Source organism: Myxocyprinus asiaticus, chromosome 10 (assembly GCF_019703515.2).
Source record: "Myxocyprinus asiaticus isolate MX2 ecotype Aquarium Trade chromosome 10, UBuf_Myxa_2, whole genome shotgun sequence".
Taxonomy (NCBI): Eukaryota; Metazoa; Chordata; class Actinopteri; order Cypriniformes; family Catostomidae; genus Myxocyprinus; species Myxocyprinus asiaticus.
The window spans coordinates 50,404,759-50,410,758 of NC_059353.1; positions in this window are offsets into that span (position 1 = coordinate 50,404,759).

Sequence of the window (6,000 nt, forward strand, 5' to 3'; positions counted from 1 at the left end):
ATAATTTTTTTGTAGTTAATCACAATTAATCTCATTATTTTTTTGTCGTTAATCGTGATTAATCGCATATTTTTTGTAGTTAATCACGATTAATCGCATAATTTTTTTCATTAATCACGATTAATCGCAATGTCTTTTTTATTTTTATTTTTTTATTTCCCCCCCCCTTTTCTCCCAATTTGGAATGCCCAATTCCCAATGCGCTCTAAGTCCTCATGGTTGCGTAGTGATTCACCTCAGTCCGGCTGGCGGAGGATGAATCCCAGTTGCTTCTGCGTCTGAGACCGTCAACCCACGCATCTTATCACACGGCTTGTTGAGCACGTTGCCATGGAGACATAGCGCGTGTGGAGGCTTCACGCCATCCACCGCGGCAACCATGCTCAACTCACCACACGCCCCACTGAGAACGAACCACATTACTGCGACCACGAGGAGGTTATCCCATGTGACTCTACCCTCCCTAGCAACCGGGCCAATTTGGTTGCTTAGGAGACCTGGCTGTAGTCACAATCGCAATATCTTTATAAACATGAGTAGACAAAATATGCTTCATCCAGATGTATATTTCAGTCATCTACACAAAACCTACCCCACCAACTGAGTTGAACAACAGAAAATGAACACAGCACAACTAAATTCAAATTATGTATAAAATATGGTAGTTGTAAGAAATGATGACAGACATAATCTTTCCAGGAGCACATGGGAATTAAATAGCTCTAGTCATGTGTCTATTAGCACCACTCATGCAAAAAAGTCTCCACTGTCATTTACAGTTGACAACTCTGTGCAAAATACATCAAAACTCCTTTTAGACCTCAGTCACAATTGTAACCGGTGGGATTAAATGGGTTAATGACAGTGTAGATTACCTGCAGCAATGTCTCTAACTTCTGCATTGGCTAGTGCACTATCAAACAGAGACATTGTGACAGAACCTTGTAGACAGCAGCAGGGTTTCTGTTAGCCGGTAATGAGTACCGCCACTCCCTATGCAAATATTACACAGTCTGTGTGGGGCACCAACTCTCTAGGGGGGCACCAGAAACTCCACCGGCTGCCTTTACTGGCACGTTATATGCAGTCATGGAACACAGACAATCACCTCGAGTTCACACTTTCACTTTGTGCTCGCACCGCGCCACTGCAATCATGTTACAAAGTTCTGAGCTTTATCTGTACTTTGCGTGCATGTTCTACTGCTGTGCTACACTGATAAAATGCTTGGCGCAAGTATCCACATAATGTCTCCCAACATCTGTTTCCCGACGGTCAATGCATGTGACGAATTGACTCGCTTCTCATGAACTATTTAAAGGGTCTTCATTCAAAGGGTCATATTACACATTAACGTTAAATTTATTTAGCGTTAACGCGTTATTAACGCATTAACTTCGACAGCACTATTTGCATTAATTTATATATTTATTTAATTATTTGTAAATCTCCTCGCACATTTATGTATGCACAAATATGTGGATTTATTCACTTATCTATATGTATTTGTTTATTTTTTTATTTATTATTTTTGCACGTATCATCCTCCATACCTGTCCACCACTAATGAGCGCAGAAAAATCAATCGGCTTATCTTCGGTTCTTGGTATATCTACAGTTTTCCTGACCAACCACTGGGCGGCACCATGGTGACTCTGATTGCCGCTGCGCTGTTTCTGGTTCTAAATCCATAAAAAGCAATAAATAAAACTAACAAAATGAGCAATCCAGATGGTGAACAACAACCATTTTAAGTGTTAGTTAGAGCAAAAAAGAGTTCAGGCTCAATTTGTGAAGTTGTTGGCTGTCATAACAACTCGAAGTACTTATTAACGTAACTAATCATCACTTCATGTCATATACTCACACCGGTGAGGCACTTTTAAAAAAACGTTCAGCACGACTCTCTAAAGTATGAATAAATGATTCAGTGACTTTCACATTACATGCATTTGTCCCCACCTACTGGCATAAGATGTAATCTTCACAAATGAAAGCATCAGGGACAGAATTTCTTTGGTGAACAGATTCAAAAGACTCGATTCAGTCAGAAAGTCCCTATAATTTCACACCCTTTTGACAGGTGCTGACAGGTTGAAATCATGTGGTGTAATGTTGACTGCATGTGAACAGGGAGTTCAGTTGGATATTTAGGTCACAGTTCTTCACTTTCACAACCAAATCGCTTTCATATTTACATTTACAGAATCATAACATGAGCATAATTCCTCATAAAGGCTCATAGTAGGACTCACAATAGAAAAAAAGGATGTATAGGGACTAATGGGAGAAAAGAGGTCCACAGTTTACATGATACCCCCAGAGCTTCCTGACAAGGGTTATTATCTCATTTTAACACAGGAAAAAAAGATCTCCAAAGAGCTCTTTAAAGATCCTTGAACATAAACATATAAGGGTGTAGCCGAGAGGATTTCAGAAGGTCTCCATATAACAAATATCTATATTTAGAACAGATATCTGTTTACAGTAACAGTACAGTAGGTGGTTTTCAGATAGTATATGCAACACTTTGGATACAAGTTACCATTGCAACTCAACTTGACTTGTTTTCACTGTAAAAAAAATCAAACATGGACTAGTTTGTATTATTCAGATGTGAGGGACAGCTGCTGTCTCATGCTTATATATTCTGATGGTCAGAACAAACCTATTTGAAACTAACTGAATCAATTTTATGCTCTTAAGAAAAGTGATAAATCCTCATGCCATGTATGTCTCTTTATATAAATGTGTCTGCCAAATGAATAAATGTAATGTGTAAATGTAGATGCAATGTAGCCAAAAATAGTCAGTTGGAAAAGGAAATACTGTATTATTATATTTGCTGAAATTGACTTTTAAAATGTTTTTTATTTTTATTTTATTTTTATTATTATTATTTTTTAAAGAAAATATTATTTATTTTGATTTAAACACACAAATATATTAGGAAAAATAAATTATTAAAAATATTCATACTTTTACATAATTAATTAAATACTTATTAAATACTATATATATATATATATATATATATATATATAAGTATTTAATTAAATTAATTACATTTAAAGAATAGTATATAATTATACATATATACATATTATTATATATACATATAATTAAATATTATAATTATTTTATATATATATATATATATATATATATATATATATATATATATATATATATATATATATATAAATAATTTTCCACCTAATTGTATATTTTAAAATTGAAATTAGGAAAGGAAAAGAAGAACATTTCTGTCCCGTAAGGCTTGTACGTGAGGGCGCAATTCCAGTAATAAACACTCGTTGGCGCTGTTGCACAATGTTTTGAATGCCACTCTTTCCTGTTTCATCAGTGTGTATTATTTAATGCGCCACTTGCGGCAACAAACGGAACTGCAAAAATAATAGGGTTATAGTGACATTTTTTCCATGTCTATGCACATCCCCAAAACATTATTATTATTATTATTATTTTGGTAAAATATTCATTGAACACTCAAATGTAGAAGCCCTCATCCACAGATCAGAATATTAGCACTGAAAATAAAATAGCCTATATACCGAAACGAGTTCAGGATGTGAAAAACAGACCTTTTCCAGCCTAAAGATAGAGCCTGAATTAATTTAGATTTATTGGCTCTTTTTTTGCACACACTTTCATATTAACAGGTTATTTGTGAAGGATCTGGTACATTAGAACATTGCCCCGGTACACATAAAATAAATATGACTGATTTAAACAGCCGAGTTATTGAGAAACATCTTATGGTGATTCAGAGAAAGCACTTTTGATAATGATCAGGTCATTTTCCCTTAGAAGATAAAGCAGCAAGCTTCCTTCTTACTGTAAGTGGTATTGTGTTCATGCTTTTTGAATTCTGTTAAAGGGACAGTTCACCCAAAAATGAAAATGATCTCATCATTTACTCACCCTCATGCCATCCCAGATATGTATGACTTTCAGTATGAACACAAACAAAGATTTTTAAACGAATATCTCTGCTCTGTAGGTCCATACAATGCAAGTGAATGGTGACCAGAACTTTGAAGCTCAAAAAAGCACATAAATGCAGCATAAAAGTAATCAAGTGGTTTAATCCATGTCTTCAGAAGCGATATGATAGATGTGGGTGAGAAACAGATCAATATTTAAGTCCTTTTTTACTATAAATTCTCCTCCCTGCCCAGTAGGTGGCGATATGTACGAAGAATGTGAATCGCCAAAAATAAAAGAATGTGAAAGTGAATGTGGAGATTTATAGTAAAAAAAGGACTTAAATATTGATCTGTTTCTCACCCACATCTATCATATCGCTTCTGATGACATGGATTAAATCACTGGAGTCTTACTGATTACTTTTATGCTGCATTTATGTGCTTTTTGGAGCTTCAAAGTTCTAGTCACCATTCACTTGCATTGTATGGACCTACAGAGCTGAAATATTCTTCTAAAAATCTTCATTTGTGCTCAGCAGAAGAAAGAAAGTCTTACACATCTGGGATGGCATGAGGGTAAGTAAATGAACCCTTTAAAGGAACAGTTCTTGCAAAAATTATCATACAGTGTCATTCAGGTTTGGAACAACATGAAGGTCAGTGAGTGATAACAGAATTAATTGGCAGAACCATTCTTTAAATTTCAACAGTGACATCAGCATTATTAATGATTAAGTAAATTAATTTGGTCTTCTTCAGGTATACTAGGTGTTCTGTTGACAGGCTCTGGAGATGTTCTAATTTTCAGCCGAGGGCTTTTATTTGCACCCTTCCCACATCAATGTGCTGTGTTTTAACCAACCACTAACATATACTGACAGATGTACGAGCACAGGTTCACGTTTCCTATAGAATGAACAGTGTGACCCACAAAAACCCACTCTGTACTATGTGAAAGTGCCAGAAGTTGAAGAAACACCCATTTCTGACTTCTCCATTTCACTCTACCTCACTTTGAAAACACTCATTTTATTCCACTAGATGGCAGAAAGCACTAGAAAAAATATTCTTTTCTCTATTACATTCCATCACAATATACGGATCTGAAATGTAGGTGGCGCTCTAACGCATTTTAGTCCTCACAGATGTGTTCGTCCATAGACATTCAGTCTAATTTTCAGTTCAAGCACCACCCTCATTATTTCATTGAAGATCTCGGCCTCTGAGTGGACTATAAGCTCAATCTAGGTGTCATTAAAAAGCTGAGATCCGCCCCTTTGCGATGATGTATAACACTTTATCATCAATAGTTGAAAACATTTTCTGATGACTTGTTTAGCATGCTTTTCCTTCTGGATGGCATATTTTGTTCTGGACATCTAAGATATAACATTGGATTATTCAGCCAAGCAAGCTCACAGACAAGTAAACAACGGATCATTTTTTAGAAAACAGTCAAAGGTAATAGCAGATATAAAGTTATTAGGTATTTGGAGCTTACAGCAGCAGTTATGCGGAGTATAAATGAGACATTTGTATTTGATGACTTACAGATATCATATTTCACTTTGTGATTCTTTTGCCAATATTTTGAACTGTGGTATCAGGGCAACACAATTAACTATACAGTCACATTCCTGAGAGTGAGAGCTTTCATTTGATATATGACTTGTCCATTTATGTGCTATGTGAAGGACTTTTATTTTGATATAAATATTTCTACCCCATTACCTCTAGGGGGTGCTGATTTGCGACGTGAATGTTTCGAGGCCTTATTTTGTTATTTTAAGTAACATAAATGCAGAAGTGATGTTTATCTCCGAAAAGGTCAGATTCTAAGCTTTCAAACGAAACCTCATATGGCTGACTTATGTATAAGGAGATTTTAACATTTTAAGCATAAACTTTTTCGTGATATAACGCCTCCATTTGGATCCAACCCTAACAGCAATATGATAAAAGACACTAACAGTTGCATTTCATAATATTATATTTAATACTATAATGAATCTATTATATATAATACTGGAGGGTGTTTACAATTGCCAAA